Source organism: Lepus europaeus, chromosome 12, assembly GCF_033115175.1.
Source record: "Lepus europaeus isolate LE1 chromosome 12, mLepTim1.pri, whole genome shotgun sequence".
Lineage (NCBI taxonomy): Eukaryota > Metazoa > Chordata > Mammalia > Lagomorpha > Leporidae > Lepus > Lepus europaeus.
Window position 1 is genome coordinate 19,892,937 of NC_084838.1, and position 17,959 is coordinate 19,910,895.

At 54.3% G+C, this 17,959-nt stretch overlaps 1 protein-coding gene across 1 annotated transcript in view; it reads left to right on the forward strand.

The window, feature by feature from the left end:
* Positions 1 to 17,959, forward strand: part of WHRN (whirlin) — an 89,523-nt gene that overhangs the window by 8,444 nt on the left and 63,120 nt on the right.

Genomic DNA, 17,959 nt, shown 5'->3' on the forward strand with positions numbered 1-17,959 from the left:
AGTCATTTCCTCCATGTGATCAATATCCCCGCCTAACCGGGATATTTCTTTCAAGAAGTGATTGCGCCTCTCTCTGGCTTTGGGCTTCTGCGTTTTCACCTTACAGCGGTCTGTTGTCAACCCCAGGGGTCGAACGGAATTTGTGTGTCCCTACCCTCCCGTCCGATTTTCTGTGACGTTGTCGTAACAAATGTGGGGAGGCCGCGCAGCCAGCGGCCCAGCGTGTGACGGCTGCCGCCTCACCTTGTTCCACAGCATCTTTCCCTGATGGGCTCCCCAGGGGCTCTCACGAGGCGGGAGAGGAGGTGGCAGTTTCCAGAGCCCATTTAAGCAATTAATGCAGGTGAACGTGGTGATTGGAGAACTTGGGCTTCTGCGCTTGAAAACAAACCCAAACCTGTAATTTATTTGAACTGCGTCTGAAATAATGTGCCAGGTCACATCGAGAGTTATTCCAGCCAGGACAAGGAAAGAAAAGTGGTCTGCCTTTCAGACGTGGACCTGCCACACAGTGGGAGACCTCCCACCAAAGGTGGGCGGAGGGTCTTCCTCCCGCCTTCCCACTCCTCCCCGCCCCCAAGCAGGGGCTGGGGCTGCCTGCTGTTGGTGCCTCTGGACCCAGCGTACTCGTGTCCTTGGCTTCATCGCCTTGCTTTGCTCCCCTCTCTCGAGAGCCTTCCTCTCATTCCAAGAGCCCTTCCCAAACTGAGATTCTAAAAGCTGCTTCAAAAACCCACATGCAGCCATCTCCCCCTATTCCTTCCCCTCTTCTCCAAACCTCTGTGTCTCCCCGGTTTCCTAGCCTTTGCATCTTTGAGCAGGATCCGTGCCTGATTTCAGTGGATTTATTTGTTGTCTCTATTTTTAGCTCTTATCCAGCCTTAGGAATCATCTTTATTTGCTCCGGAAGTCCTGGCTCCTCTCCCGCCCTGGGATGGCACCTTCCCTCGCCCTTAAGCCATGGCCATCTCCCAAGTCAGTGACCTTGGCCGGTTTCTGCCCCACAGGGTCCTGTTGAGGACTGCACCAGCCCCAGTGGGGTTGCTCTGAGCTCCCTGCAGAGGTCTCAGTCCACACACCCTCTCCTTGGTTGTGGCTGCTTCCTCCACAGTGCGTCTGTCTCCTCTCTTGCTCACCTGCCCTGCAGCCGCCTGTTCTCCATCCTGGGGGTAGGATGGCTTTTCGATGTTTCTGTCTGCTCCAGCCATGCTCTACCTGGTCCCTGCTCCTGAGCTGGGGGGGTTGCAGGGTAGGGGCCAAGCCCTTTATCCTGGCCTTCAGGCTGCCTGGGACCTGGTCCTGTTTGCGCACAAGCCTCTTCTCCAGCTGCTCCCCAAGCGGAGACCAAACCAGCAAGCACACTCCTCTAAGTGAAGGCTTCGATTCGCTCCACCTGTTGACACCCATGGATGCTGTTAGGCCTGGCCTCTGTCACCCTCCCCAGCAGACCTGGCCACCCACCCTGTCACTGTGCCCATGGGTGGGATCCTTCCCTTCCTCTCCTCGGTCCCCTCACTGTGACTGCCTGCTTTGCTTCTGTCATAACACAGATAATATATTTCCCACTGTTTTCTTCCCTCTGTTGCTCAGTGTATGATAATAACCTTTGTATTGAGCGAGGGCTCACAATGAGCCAGACACTGTTTTCAGACCCTGTCTGTACAAACCCATTTCAGCCTCACAATAGCTCTTGCAGGGAGTTTGCCACTTGCTAATTGTCACAAAGGTAGAAAGTGGTGGGGCCAGTGCTGGTGGAGCAGCGTGTTCAGCCGCTAACTGACGCCGACATCCCGTATGGGCACAGGTCTGAGTCCTGGCTGCTCCATTTCTGATCGAGTTCCCTGCTAGTGTGCATGGGAAGGCAGCAGATGATGGGCCAGGTGCTTAGGCCCCTGCACTCACGTGGGAGACCTGGATGCACTTCCAGACTCCTGGCTTCAGCCTGGCCCAGCCCCAGATGTTACGGCCAATGGGGAGTGAACCAACAGATGGACAATATCAGTCTCTTTGTAACTCTGCCTTGCAAATAACTAAATCTTAAAAAGAAGGGAGAGATGGCCAGCGCCGTGGCTCAACAGGCTAATCCTCCACCTAGTGGCGCCGGCACACCGGGTTCTAGTCCCAGTCGGGGCGCCGGATTCTATCCCGTTGCCCCTCTTCCAGGCCAGCTCTCTGCTGTGGCCAGGGAGGGCAGTGGAGGATGGCCCGAGTGCTTGGGCCCTGCACCCCATGGGAGACCAGGAGAAGCACCTGGCTCCTGTCTTAGGATCAGCGCGGTGTGCCGGCCGCAGCGGCCATTGGAGGGTGAACCAACGGCAAAAAGGGAGACCTTTCTATCTGTCTCTCTCTCTCTCACTGTCCACTCTGTCAAAAATTAAAAAAAAAAAAAAAAGAAGGGAGAGGGGAAGGGGGAGGGGAGGGTGGGAGAGTCGGAGAACCAAGCTATGTGTTAGCCCCAGTTTTGCTGACTTGAGGGATTGTGCCTTTACCGCCATCATGGAGAGAGGTGACATCCACAGTGGCTCTGGAGCCACGTTTCTGGGTTCGAATCCCAACTGGAGCCCTGAACAAGATTCTAAACCTCTCTGATTCTCAGATTCCTCCTCAGTCAAATCACGATGTGAGCGAGTCGCTTCACTTCCGGGCAGGTTTCCTCATCACCATGACAAGGATACTGTCATGCCACAGAAGCACTGGGTGCACCTGCGGGTCTGAGCACTCGGTATTTACCTGCTGGTTCACACCGCTGCCTTGGTGGAGCTGTTTTCCTGTACGATGGCGCCCCTCCTGGCACTGGAGAAGGCACAAAATACATCCCCAAGATGCTGCTGATGCTCAGAGTGTTAATGAAATGCACCACATTGACACGCTGTGTGCCCTCTGGAGCTCTGCCGGGCCTCCGGGTGCAGCCCCGTGGAGGGGAGAGGAAACAATTGGAAGAGGAGGTGGATTAGAACCCAGGGCTTCCTGCCTTTTCAAGTGCACACTCACGACCAGGAGCCTCGGCTGCTTTAGCGGGGAAGCAGGGAGTGCAGCCCGTGTGGTGGCAGCCGGAGTAGACGTTCTGCAGATGCTTAAGTGTCCTCCCCCTGTTTGTCCTTTAAGGAAATGGATGAGGAGGCCCAGGCGGCAGCCACCCTGCGCTCTCCCAGACAAGTCCACGCGCTTTATTGACCAGGCGTCAGGGACAGAGGCGGCGCTGGGCACTTTAATCCTTGCCCATGTCCTGACCTTTGTCGGGTTTTTATATGCTGTTCCGTGTCTGTGTCGGTTCCCTGCTCGGGGGCTGTGATCTGTGCTCAAGCCCCATTGGACTAAACCAGTGCCTGTGAAACCATCACGTTAAAGGGTGGGGTCTCTGATTCCGCTACACTACCACAGAACTGGGTCAGAACACCCAGGGGTGAGAACACGGTCACAGACTAGACAGGCTGAAGGACTGCTTTTTTTTTTTTTAAAGATTTATTTTATTTATTTGAAAGTCAGAGTTACACAGAGAGAGGAGAGGCAGAGAGAGAGAGGTCTTCCATTCGATGGTACTCCCCAGATGGCTGCAACGGCCGGAGCTGTGCCGATCCGAAGGCAGGAGCTAGGAGCTTCTTCCCAGTCTCCCACGTGGGTGCAGGGGCCCAAGGACTTGGGCCATCTTCTACTGCTTTCCCAGGCCATAGCAGAGAGCTGGACAGGAAGTGGAGCAGCTGGGTCTCGAACCGGCGCCCATATGGGATGCCAGCGCTTCAGGCCAGGGTGTTAGCCCACTGCGCCACAGTGCCGGCCCCAGGACTGCTGTTTTTGGTTCATAGGAAATGGGTAGAGAAGAATCCGTGGAGACTCATCTTAAAAGCCAGTGCTTGTGCGTCTGTGTAGGTGTGTTTATTTCTGCCTGTATCTGAATGACCTCAGATCTGTGAACTCAACTTAAACATTGTGGAAAGCCCCAAAAAGCAAAAATCATTGATATTCACACCTACCTGCCTACCCATGAAGTAATTGCTGTTAATAGTTCCTGTCTCCCCCAAAAGACGTTTCCGTGGGAATTCACTATAAACCTGCCCTTCCAGAACACGGGGGTCTGACCTGCCCCCTCTGTCCAGCCGTGTGTCCTGGCTGTTTCCCCGCTTTGACATATTTTTAGAGCTTGGATTTTTAATGACTGCATGGTGTAGAAGAGCACGGAGGTACATGATTTATCTAACTAATTTCTTGTTGGACAGTTTGTTTTGTTAAATATTATCCATAATGCTGCTTCAAAGATCCTTGTGCATTAATCTTTAAGCACATCTCCAATGATTCCTCGGGCTGTCTGACTCGCAGTGGCGTGGGCTTTGCAAAAGGCATAATTTTCAGACTTTTAAAAAAAATTCATTTATTTATTTGAAAGGCAGAGTTACAGAGGGGCAGTGGCAGAGAGAGAGAAAGGTTTTCCACCCACTGGTTCACTCCCTAAATGGCTGCATCTGCCAGAGCTGAGCTGATCCAAAGCCACAAGCTTCTTCGGTGTCTCCCATGTGGGTGCAGGGGCTCAAGGACTTGGGCCATCTTCTACTGTTTTTCCAGGCTTTGTCAGGGAGCTGGATTGGAAGTGGAGCAGCAAGGACTCGAACCGGCACCCATATGGGATGCTGGCACTGCAGGTGGCAGCTTTACCGACTGCGCCACAATGCTAGCCCCCAGACTTTTGATAACTGTTACTGTTGCCAAACAGCTCTTAGGAAGGACTTAAAAAAATCTTATTTTTTGGAGAGACAGAAATGGACCGAGTTCTTTCTGCTCTAAATGCCTACAGTGGCCAGGGCTGAGCCAGAGCTGAAGCGGGGAGCCAGGACCTTGATCCAAGTCTACCACGTGTATGGCAAGAATCCAGTTACTTGAACCATCACCACCACCCCAGGTCTACGGCAGCAGGAACCTGGAGTCAGGAGCTGGAGCCAGGAGTCAAATCCAAGCGCTGTGATATGGGACGTGGTGTCTTAACTGGCATCTCAACTGCTAGGCTGAACACCTGCCCCTAGAATTCGGGATTTTTTGTACTTCCTACCAACATTAGCAGTGGGAGGTTCCATTTCTTTTCTGTTTTTTTTTTTTTTTCCCAATCTGATAGACAAAAAGGTATCCTATTTTCATTTGCATAATTTAAGTAATGAAATTGAACTCTTCCATGTTTTGTTTATATGTGTGCGTATGTATTCACACACTCTGTTCTGGTGCCTAACTCCCTTGATATCCTGTGCCCATGTGATCACACGTCTCGTGTTTTGATATCATCAAATTCATCAGTCTTTAAAAAAAATTTGTTCATTTTTATTTGAGAGACAGAGAAAGAGAGATCTTCCATCTGCTGGTTCACTCCCCGAATACCTGGGGCAGACCAAAACCAGGAGCCAGGATCTCTCTGCAGGTCTCCCACATAGGTGGCAGGGAGCTCATTAGCAGGAAACAGGAGCTGGGAGCAGAGCTGGGACTTGAATTTGGGACTCTGATAGGTGATAAGGGCGTCCCAAGGGGCGGCTGAACCCACTGCACTACAGTGCCTACCCCTCTATGCTGGTATCTGCTGAGCGGGTTTTTAGGAGCTGGTTGGTTCATCCCCCTGGAATCCAGCTTCTTCCATCCGAGCTTGAATTACATGGGGGGCCCATCAGCTTTTCAGCTGAGAATGGCCAGAGGGTGTTGAGTGTGGGCTGTGGGATGCCTGGGAGGGGAATAAACTGCATAGCGTACCGAGAGAAAGAGAGGGATATAAACAGATATTCCTGACGGATCTGAGTGCGTGCGACATCGATCCGAAACTATAAAACGCTCCATTGCTAACTCACTCTGGCTCATGTGGAGCGATTATATTTATGACTGCTAGAATCCTGTTTGTTCTTCCTTTACTCAAAAAAAAAAAAAAAAAAAAACAACAACAACAAAACAAAAACCAAAAAACAGGATAAAGAGACAAAATTTAAAAGAACATTCGTAAAGCAATTTACTTAAATTACAAGGGACTGAAAGCCAGGCTTAGTGGATAATTGAAGAATTGCACTAAAAAGGAATCGATATATTTCTGGAATCTGCTGTCCTCTGCTGAGTTGTTTGGCTGAGGAGTGCGCCCCCTGTTGGCCACTGTTCTGCAGGCTCCTGGGAGGGTCATCCCCAAGGTCAAGGTTCTTTGCCCTTCTTTGCTTGCTGATGCTTTTGCTTCCCTGGCAGCCGCAGCCATGGCTCACTGAGCGCCGGGACCTCCCAATGTCAGGTCCCTGTTCCAGCCCCTGCGCAGCCCACGTCTCTGGCACAGGAGTGGGGGTCACGTTCTGCTGCGTCCCAGCCTTGGAGAAGTTCACACTCGTAAAGAGAAGAGGGTGCTGGGAGTGAACCGTGGATTTGTGTAAACCGCTTGTGTGAGGCTCGAAGGAAAGGCACCTTTAAGTAGCGTTAAAGAAAACCAGGAAGAGGAGAAGAACTCCGCATTGCCGTCCTCCCACTGGTCATCGGCCCTTCCTCTGCCACTCCTCGGGCCTTGCCGCCCGGACCCCCGTTTCCTGATTGTTGAGCCCCCTGCTTGCTGGCGCTTTCCTGTGGGGCAGATGCTGTCGTGTTGTTTTGTGATCTTGAAGGAGGGGGCTTGGAGGGCCGCACACAGCTCCCTGGGGTGCAGCGGCGCAAGCAGGCGAGGGAGCCGCTTGGAGTGGGGAACAGACGGGCCGCGTGGAGGCCTGGTGCTGCCTCGGGGCCCGGCTCCCTGATGAGCACACAGATGTTGGGGAAGCCGTGGTTCTTGGAGAAATAGTGAATTCTTAGCACGCCGCGACTGGCCGTGTCGTTATTCCCAGAGAATCTGGATGAGAGAACAGTTTGGGGTTTGATTGAAGGGAGATTTACCTATGCCATGTGTCCTCAGCCCAGACGTGGCAGCTGCGGAGCATTTGTGGGGGGGGGGGGGGAGCGAATTCGGAGGAGAAAGCAGAGTCACTGCCCAGGCATCTGGGACGAGCGGCTCAGCCCCCAGCTGCACGGAGGGACCAAGATTGAGCATTTACTCATCCACTCCGCAGCGGGGTTTGAGCCTCTACGGTGTCACGTCACACTCTCTGTAAACTCTGCATAGCTCATTTACATACTTGCTAATATGTTTATAATTAATACACTTACTGATGTCAAAAATCATCAGATGACCTGAACAGCACATTCTGAAAATGACAGAGATGAGTGTGTGTGTGTGTGTTGCCTTTTATAGGGACCCTATTTCATCATTTTAAAAATATTTAGTTATTTATTTAAAAAGCAAGATGAAGAGTGGGAGAGAGAGCAGCTGGGACTTGAACCAGCTCTCTGATGTGGGCATCCCCAGGTGTGGCTAAACCCACTGCACCATGACACTGGCCCCAGCATTTCATCCTTAAATTGAATTCTGAGCTTCCTAGCAACCAAGGCAAAAACAGAAAATGTATTTTTTAATATTTTTCTAGAGAGGTGGCTGATTCCGAGAGGGAGGCATCCTTGCATTTGGGGACTCACTCACCCCCGACGGTGTTTTCTACTTACTGATATATTTGTGACCCAGCAGAAGAGTGTCCTGGCTTCCTGACCCATGGAGAGAGGCGTAGATAAGGTGATCACTGTATAAGGATGTTGAGAGGTGTCCTTTCGGAGGCGGGGCGCAGCACGTGCGAAGGCTTGAAGTGGAACAGAGCTGGGAGCACTTGATACGTACGGAAAGCTCAGGTGGCAGGGGCTGGCTGTGCGGGCCTCAGGTGCACTGCTCAGGGTTTGCATTTTCCATCAGAAGCAGTGCGGAGAGCCTAGGGCAGGAGAGGGACAGGGCCCACTTTTACTCCCAATGTTTATTTTACCTTAATTTGAAAGGCGCACACAGAAAGAGAGAGATCTTCCATCTGCTGATCCACTCCCCAGATGCCCACAATAGCCAGGGTTCGGCCAGGCCCAAGCCAGGCGCCCAGAGCTCAACCCAGGTCTCCTACGTGGGTGGCAGGGACCCAAGTACTTGGCCTGCTGCCTCCTAGGGTGTGCATTGGCAGGAAGCTGGAATTGGAAGGGAGGCCAGCCATGAACCCAGGCACTCTGAGTGGTGTCTTAAATGCTGCACCAAACGCAGGCCCCCTGCTTAGCATTCTTAAAGGATCCTGCGGTGGTCTGCAGGTGCCTGTGCTGGGGACTGAGAGAGGAGGCTTGGAAACATTAGTGGCTGCTGTCAGATGAACTTGACACGGATAAAAACGGTGCAGGTGGAAGGAGTTCTGCGGACAGGGTGCTCATTAGGGCTTCACTTTCCCGTGTCATTAAAAGATGCCACTGGGGCAGAGTCCACATCGCCAATGTCTTCCCTTCCTGTAACCAGGGCTGCGTGGGGAGGTCTTGCTGGCCCATGTGGCTGGACCTGGCACCCAGTAGGGGCTCAAGAGTCTGTCTGGGGCCTAGATGGAGGTTGACCTTGTGTTATCTGAGCCCCTTGAGCTGCAGGCGAGAGGCAGTGAGGAGCAGGGGAGAGGGGCCTCAAGTTGAGGGAGTGCAAGGTTTCCATGCAAGCCCCACGTCTTATCCTCTATGCCTCTCATAGGACACTTCACCACCTGGTCGCCATTGCAGCTTGGCTGCTGCTGCTAACCTTAGCCACCGTTTGTGGTGCACCTGCTGCCCGGTGTCAGATGTTGTGTGCCCCTTATCTCATCAGTCCTCATTTGGCCCACACAGCAGCTCTGTGGGGCCAGGCACGAGTAACCCATTGAACAGGTGAGAGAGCTGAGGCCCACAGAGACAAGCTCCTAGCTAGGGAGGGGCGGAACACTGCATGGGAATGGCTTCCGGCAAGTGTATCTTCCACTGGAAAGCTCTGGGAGTGCAGGTCTCCACCCTAAGACATCAGTTACCCTTTGTGTTTCGAGATCCTTTGCAAAACTTTAGGAAGCAAGGTTTGCCTAACCCCAGATGAAACTGGGAGATGGGGCTTGTGGATGAAAGCTTGCAGGAGAGTGGATCCCTGCACCAGAGAGAGCCCTGCTTTGGGAGAAGACCACAGTGGAGGTCTCTCCCAGCCCCATCCAGTGGCCCAGAACTCAAGGCTTCTGTAGGCCCAGGTGGCATAGTGCTGCCCCCTGCAGGTGGTTATAGGAACTGCAGCAGGGGAGAGCGGCTTGTCCCCTCCACCCCTGCACATCCTCCCAAAGAACTGTGTCCCAGAGATAAAGAGGCACTGCCCTAGGAGAGCGAGGTGCACGTGTGCGTCAAGCTGGCATATGCAAGCATGTCCATTGCATGTGTCTGTGCTGGCAAAAAACTGGTAATTGATAGGGAAGTGAAATCCAAGGTGGGGAACCTTGGCAGCCAGTGGGCTTCAGCGCCGGAGGAGATGAAGTTAACATCCTTGAACAGACGCCGGAAGACCCCGGAGTACATTTTCAGCTGGGAAGCGGAGGCTGGAGCAGGAGAGGCCCAGAGTACGTCCGTTTCTGTAAAAACAGGGTGACAGCGTTGTGCGTGTCCGCACACGTGTTTACGACATACAAGGACGAGTGAGGAAGGCCAGACGGCAGAATGTGGCAGTGCTTTCCACGGACGGGAGCTCGAGGGCCCTGCTCTGGTGTCTGGGTTCCGGGAAGAGCAACCCCAGCCCTCTTGTAGCTCTCCACCGTGTTCCGGGACCGAGTGCTTTCCGTGTTGCCGCATTTCCTCCTCGTGACAGCCACGCTGTGAGATGATCCCTTTGCGAGCCCTCGTTATGCCGGGGAAGCTGGGGCTCAGGAGGAGGGATGAGTGGCCTTGCCCAAGGCTGCCGTGGGCAAGTGGCAGAGCCGGGATGGGCATCTGCAGGCCGGCGCCAGCACGGCGGCTCGCAACTGCTCCTTCTTCTGCTTCCCTTTCCAAACTCCACCTGTGTCTGCCAGGCTTATGCGCACATCAGCGTGGAGTAGAGGGACAGGGACCTCCCTCTGCCTGACTCTGAGGGTTAGTGTGGTTCTTCCTCATCTTCCTCCTCCTCCTATTCTTCATTTTATTCGAAAGACGAAGAGAGACACAGAGAGAGAATCTTCCATCCACTGAGTCACACCCCAAAGCTTGAAGCTGGGAACTCAGTCTGAGTCTCCCACGTGAGTGGCATGGACCCAAGCTCTGGAACCCTGGTGCTCTGATATGCGATGCAGGAATCCCCGGCAGGGACCCTGCTGGGCCACACACCCGCCCTATGCACTGCCCTCTCTGGGCCCTGATTAGAACTGAATCCTGGAGACCACCAGGCATATGTGACACTTACTAGGTATCTTATTGGGTGAATGAATGGGAAAAAGACTGGGTGTGAAGAAACAGGGAGATTATGAAGGAAATAGCCCCCAGGGTGCCTCAGGGTGCTTGTCTTGCAGCCTTACCGACAGGAGTGTGAGTGTGACTCTAAGCCTGTGGAGTAGATACCAGCAAAAGCATAGATGTGTGCCACAATCTGGGAAGGCTTCCTGGAGGGGGTGGGAGAGGAGCTGAATGTTGAAGGTTAGAGGAAGGAAGTCCAGGTCCTAAGAGGAGGACGGCTGAGGGCCTGGAGGCGGGGAGTGGCCGGAGCTGCTCATGTGTTGGGCCCCTGTAGAGGACAGGTTCAGGGGAGGTCCCTGGCTCGTGTCTGGGAGGAGGAGCTGGCAGAATCAGGAAGCGATGAGCTTGCGTTCAGGACCTGCTGTGTACCGGGCACCTTAGTTTATGTCTACTTTCAAATTTATTTCTGAGAGAGAGAGAGAGAGAGAGAGAGAGAGAGAGAGACCTGCTGTTTGCTCCCCAAATGCCCACAATAGCTAGGACTGGGCCAGGAACCCTGAACTCCATCTGGGTTGTCCATGTGGGTGGCAGGGGTCCAAGCACTTGAGCCATCCTCTGCTGCCTCCCAGGGTGCACATCGGCAGGGAGCCGGATAGGAAGCGGGGTCGTCATCCTAAGCAGTGATATAAGCCACTGTGCCTAACGGCCGCCCCTTGGGTTTTTTTTTTTTAAGTTTATTTTTTTTAATTTTTTTTTTATTTATTTGAAAGGTAGAGTTACAGGGAAGCAGAGGCAGAGAGAGAGAGAGAGGTCTTCCATCTTCAATTCGCTGGTTCACTCCCCAGATGGTTGCAATGGCTGGAGCTACACCAATCTGAAGCTAGGAGCTCCTTACAGGTCTCCCATGTGGGTGCAGGGACCTGGGCCATCTTCTACTGCTTTCTCTGGCCATAGCAGAGAGCTGGATTGGAAATGGAACAGCTGGGACTCGAACCAGCACCCATATGGGATGGTGGCACTGCAGGCTGCGGCTTTACCCACTACGCCACAGCACCAGCCCCTGCCCCACGGATTATTTTAGTAATCCTTATAACAGTTGCTTTTCAAATGCAGAAACAGACACAGAAAGGTTAAACGATCAGCCTAGTGTCACACAGCCAGTCAGCAGCAAAGCCAGGCTCCTTGTCCCAGCTCGGCAAGGTGAAGTCTGGAAGAGCACGATCCTTTTGTCCCTTCCAGGTCACTGAGCCAGGTCTGGTGACTGTTCTCAAGGTCAGCACCCTGAAGTAGGCGGGCGGAGTCACTGTGACGCGTCCTTGTCGGGACCTTGCCGGCACACTGCCTGTGCACCTGCCCCTCGGCACAGTGCTCTGACAGTCAGGCGGCCTCTCGAAGTCGGTGCCCGTGTCTGCCGTGGCAGCACCTCCCTGAGTCCCCGCCACCAGAGCCCTCCCCAGACTGTTTCGTAAGCCTCCCTGCCGTGGGCTCTCCCTGGATGTCACCTTTTTCATTTTAGCCATAGATCGTTGAATCCCAGAGTGGGAGGCACAGGCTATCAGGGCTCCCCTACCGGCAGGGAGGGTGGGATTCTGGTCTTCATTGTGTAGCAGAGAAAACAGATGCACAGAGTGGGTTGGTGGCTGGCGGGGTGGGGTAGGGGGACTGCTGGCATCAGACAGTTGGTTCAGGCTGGCTGGCCCTGCAGGGTTGCCATTACAGGAGAGGGTGTGGGGGACTGTCACCAGCCATGGGAAACAAGCCCACCGGAGACCACGTACCCACCGAAGGATGGACTCAGGAACATGAAGGAAGGAAAAAGCAAAAGGAGGAGGCATCTGTCGATTCCTGGCCTCGAGAGCAGTGGCCAGCTGGCGGAAGCGGGCAGGACTCTCAGAGGGTGAGCTGCTTGTAGCGCGATCATGCAGAAGCCAGGAGGCACAATCTGAACACACAGGGCAGTGCCAGGGCCGGGGGAGGGGAGGTAGGCTAGGGGAGGGGGAGCTTACCCTGTGGTTCCATCCTTGAAACTGTTAGGAGCTTAGAAATGGCCCCACGTGTGAGTGAGGGCCTGAAAAGTTGCTTTAAGCAGGAAAGTAACAGCCTCTGGTATTTCATACTACAGAAGCCTGTCCATAGCACAGTAGCTCTGGGCCCAGCCTTCCCCCAGGAGGACCATTCTGCCCGAGTCAGGTGGGGCTCCCCAGTCTGATAACACTAGGTTGGGAGGAATTTTCCATCATTTGCACTCAGCAAATCCTTGGTCCAGGGAGAGGGAGGAGAGAGCGACCCCGATGCCTTAGCAACCTCAGTCTCAATGCACGCTAGGCGCTCAGATCCGCTCACCTGTTCCGATGGCTGCCCTGCTCCGTCACACCTGGCTCCCTTGCCGACCACACCTCGCTGTCTCACGTCTGAGTTCTTTCTTGTGCCGAGACAAGAACCTGGGCCCCTCATGTCTGCTAAGCGGGCGCATCGGTTTTTATTTTTTTCCTTCCCCCCTTTGCAGCTGGGGACTAGGCCCTGGCATCACGGCTGTACTTAGGCCGAGCTAAGTTCTCACGAACATACACCACTGGTTCGATTCTAACACCAACACACACAGACAGAGCATGCAGGTTGCTTTAAGGTGGATGTTGGGTGTGGTTTGTCTGCAGAGAGCAAGGTCACAACTGCAGTCCCTTTGGAGGGTGACTCCCTGGCCTTCTTGTCATCAGAGTTCCCTGCTAGGGATGATGCTACACCTGAGATACCCATCTGCCCTTCTGGTGTTTTCTTAAACCCTCTCGGCCCCTCCCAACTGCTGTGGAGCCTCAGAGCCTTCAGGGTCTGGGTCAAGTTCAAGGACTGGGTCACTGACCTGACAGCAACACTCGCCATGGAGGATGGTGTTCCAGCCCCAGCCTACAGGCCCGCCCGGAGTCTGTCCCTGCACATCCCGGAGGCCTGGGTCGCTCTGCCCTCGTGACCTGTGGCCACTGTGCCAGCCAGTGTTGCCTTTCCTTCTAACTGCAGCCCTGAACCAGAGAGACCCAGACGCTTAGCTGGGGCCAGGACCTTAGCCAGGACTAAGTCCAGCCAGGAAGGGGGAGCCCCAGGGTGCCCAGTGAGCCAGGTTTGTCCCTGGGTCCCTGGCCCAAGGGCAGCCTAAGGCTTCTTGCTGTGTAGGCTCTGGGGAAAGAAGCAAAATGAATGGCTTTGTGCACCTGATGTGAGCAAGGACTGCCCCCTGGGGGCTGGAGCCTTGGGGGTGAGTGAGCTGGAGGGCGGGTGGAGCGGCTGTCACGTGCCGAAGGCATTGGGCAGCTCCCCGTAGGAGCTGACTCCAGTGTTTAATGATGTGCTTAAAAATAAGCAAGTGGTGGTGTTTTTAGAATTGTTCTGCTTTTGTGCAAACCTGGAGAGAAGGCAGCTGTAAGACGGGAGAAGCCCACTCTGAGGCCCTCTGCCCTCCCTATCCCTGTCCTTGTCCCCGCCTGATGCGCAGACATTTCAGTTCAGCCGAAGAGCAGGGTCTGGAGCCCCCCTTCCTGTGGGACCCTGTTCCCAGGGCTGCTTAGGTCCTGAAAGTGCTGTCTCAGGAGTCGTGTTTTTCTTGGGTTTTGCCAGAAAAATAAGGCAAGCAGCCAAGGATGATGATAGTCCCGCTCCCCTGGACCCTGCGCAAGGCGCGCCTGTCTCCGAAGAGCAGTCAGCATCCAAGGGTCCCGAACGGGCTAAGCCTGAGTGGCTGTCAGATGGAATAGGGGCGTCGCCGTCCTCCCCGCATGGCCTGGGCTGTGCCTACCGTACCCACGCCCCCTTCCGTGGCACACTGGCCACCTCCCCAGCCCTCTGCGCACCAGCTCGCTGTGGTGTTCTCATCAAAGGCGTTCACCTCCTCTCCCTGCTCAAGGTTGCCGCTTGCCTATTTATAGAACTGGCCAGGAGGATCTACTGTTGCCGGCGATAAAGAATACGAATGACGCTCCGTGCATTGTTTTCCAGTCTCGGCCTCGCTCTCCGTTTAACTCTTTGGACAGTGCTTTGCTGTGGCCTGGTTTTCCTTCTCCATGGAGACCCTGTGGAGCAGAGAGGGTTGGGCGGGCTCTGTCATTTGCTGCGCTCCTACTGTGTGCAGAGGCTCAGGATGTCACGTGCAGTGCCGCGTTTAATCCACGCTGCCCAGGGAGGGGCTGTTGTCCTCCTGTCTCTCACCTGCTAGTCCTGTTTGGAGCCGGTTGTAGGCCCAGGACTCTGAGCTAAGCAGAGGCAGAGGTGCAACCTGAGGGTTGCTGTGCCTGATGCCACGACCCGCGTGTGTTCCCTCCCCTGAAATTCTTCTGCCCTCAACTCTAGCCGACCAGAAGCAGCCACAGCGCGGTGTCTGTGTGGAGGTCGGGGCTTCCTCTGGGGGCAGGTTTATTTTCCTATCCAATCAGGCCCGTCTTTTCTTAGGACCTACTATGTGCTGGGCAATGCCTCATCTCTCACGGGACACAGATCTCTCAGGGACCTACTGTGTGCTCTGGATGAGGTCGTATTTTTTCCAGATGCAAGTAGCGCAAGGAACTACTGTACACCTGGAGATGCCTTGTCCCTCATTGGGCTGCAAGAGACACGAGATATGCCCGCTGTGTCCCCTCTAGGCCTGGCACACAGTAGGGCCTCTGTCGGCCCTTGGTCAATGCAGGCAGAGCTTCCTCTCACAGTGTATCTGGGAGCGAGCAGAGGAGGCAGGCCAGGTGGGACAGCGAGCTCTGCACTGAGGGAGGGGAAGCAGTGGGCAGGAGGAGGGATGGGGAGACTGGAGAGGCTTGAGGGGACGCGGTGGCCTAGGCTCCAGCTGACGCCGTCTGCCTCCTGGGCCCCACTTTCTACTTCTGGCCGGCCCCGCGCCTGCAACTTCACAGACGTCTGATTGTCCTGACTGTTCCGGCAGGGCGCTCCGGGGGATGCTAGAAGAACACTAAATCTCTCCCTGCTCCTCATCTCAGAAATCTTCATGAGCAGAGTTTTGGAGAGCCGCCATCCTCTCATTAGCCCTGCACTGGGACTGCCAGTTAGCCGTGAGGGGAGGCTGGCCCTGGCGTCTTCCTCCTCTGGGAGAGGACCAAGTGTAGGAGCGTCCCCTCTCCTGTGCTCCCTGCCTGGCCAGGGCTCCCATGCATCCACGAATCCAGGCCCCAGTCATCCCATCTGCAGACCTGGAGTGTGGCGGGGTGGGGCAGGCACGGGGCCACCGAGGCTGAGTGTCCCCCTCGCCTTCTTTTATTCTTTTAAGATTTATTTATTTATTTGAAAGGGTTAACAGTGAAAGACACAGAGAGAGACAGAGATCTTTCATCTGCTGGTTCACTCCCCCAGATGGCTGCAGCAGCCAGGGCTGGGCCAGGCCAAACCCAGGAGCCAGGAGCTTCTCCTGGGTCTCCTATGTGGGCACAGGGACCCAAGCACGTTGGCCATCTTCCACTGCTTTCCCAGGCCATTAGCAGAGAGCTGGATCTGAAGTGGAGCAGCCGGGACTCAAACCAGCATCCATGTGGGATGCTGGCATTGCAGGTGGCAGCTTTACCCGCTACACCACAGCGCCAGCCCAACCTCCTCCTTCTTAAGAGTACTATTTTCTTTTGATGTTGAGAGCCACATACCCTCAGTGTGAAACATTTGGAAAATATTGAGAGACAGGAAGAACAAAATCTCATCACTCAGCATCCTGCCGGCCAGAGAGCAGCGCTGCATGTATGTTAGCACAGTGCCTGTCTGTTTTGTTCTTTTCTGTGTGATTTTCCCCTTAACATCACTGAGATCACACGGTAAAACCTGATTGGGTAGCAGCCTTTGGGCCCGACTGACCATCACAATATCTCACAGTTCCATAGCATTACAAATGCGTGGTCGATAGGATTTTAACAGCAGCATAAAATTTCACCACGCATGGATGCCATCTCTTATGCACACAGCCAGCCCCATCATGGGGTGTGTTAGCCGGCTGGGGCTGCCACAGTCAAACGCCGTAGACCGGGGGTGCTGAGCCATAGCAATGTATTTCCACCTGCTTCTGGGGACTGCACGCCTGAGAGCAGGGTGCCAGCCTGGTGTGGCTGTGGTTGTCTCTTTGTGTCCTCCCATGGAGGACTGAGGGCAAGCTGCGGTCCCTCTTCTCACAAAGCTGTGGATCCCACTGTGACTTCCTCTCATTGCCTCTCTGAGGCTCCATCCTCACGTCACCACCATGTTGTGGGCAGGACTTCAACGTATAGAAGTCGGGGAGACACTGGCACGGGGGATGTCTGCTGCTGGTCCAGGTGCTGAGTGACAGGCTCCCTGGGTGAACTGCCCTGTCTCAGCCACAGGAGCCTGGCGGTGTGGCCCATCTTAGCTTCCACCCCGTGACGTGGCGTTTGGGCTTCCCGGTCTGTGTGCTTGTTCCGTTCCCCGGCTGTTTCCTGTACAGGCGGCTATGGGAGGAACCCCTGAATAGCTGTGTCGGCAGGTGATTTTCCTCCATTTCTTCATCTGAGTGGTGAGGTTCCCACCTGCAGGCTTGGATCCCGTATGGATTCCATGAGATACGGCAGGGCAGGTGCAGAGCAGGGTGTCTGGCCCACCAGCCCCTTTGCAAACGGGAGGCTGTGGCTATTACCAGTGCTTTTGCTGGCTTGTCCCTCTTGTCTGATGTTTCCCTGGAGTCCCTACCACCACCGCCTGGTTCGGCGACCCACTACGGAAGCTCACAGGGCTCAGCATGTGCCGTCGTCCCTAGTTGTCTCCAAGGGAGATTGGTTCCAGGATGCCCCATGGATACCAAACTCCTTGGATGCTTAAGTGCCTTATATAAGAGGACATAATTTGCTCATAACCTCTGCACATTCTCCAGTGTACTTGTACTTTAAGTCTTCTCTAAGTTATTTATAACACCTAATGCTATGTAAATAGTTGTTAGACTGTTTCGTAGGAGATCGTGACACGAAAAAAGCCTGTACGTGTTCGGTACAGATGCAGTTTTGGTTTTAGATTTTATTTATTTTATTTGAAAGGCAGAGAAAGAGACAGAAAGTTTGCATGCACTGATTCACTCCCCAACTGCAGCAGCTGGGACTGGGCCAGGAGCCTGGAGCTCAACCTGGGTCTCCCACATGGGTGGCAGGGACCTAAGCACTTGAGCCATCACCTGCTCCCTCCCAGGGTGCACATTAGGTAGCTGGTTCAGAAATAGAGCCAGGACTCTGATATGGGATGTAGGCATCTCAAGCGGTATCTTAACCCCTGTACCAAACCAGATACAGTTTTCTTAGAAGATATTTTTGGTGCCCCATTGGTTGAACCCATGGCTACAGAGAGCCAGTTGTACTTGTATTCTTGGCTAAGCTTTTCCCATTGAAAGAGTGCAGAGTGGACTGGTGTAGCTGTGGTACAGGTGGTTAAGCCACCGCCTGCAATGCCTGATCCCCTATGGGAGCACCTTTTCCTGTCCCAGCTGCTCCACTTCTGACCCAGCCCCCTGCTAATGTGCCTGAGAAGGCAATGGAAGATGGCCTACATGCTCGGACCCCTGCCACACACATGGGAGACCCCGATGGACTTGCTGGCTCCTGGCTGCAGCCTGTCCCAGCCCTGACCGTCCAGGCCGTTGGGGGAGTGAACCAGCAGGTGGAAGACCCTTTTTCTCTCTGTCTCTGTCTCTCTGCATGTGTGTGTGTCTCCGTCTTTCTGTGTCACTCTGCCTTTCAAATAAATA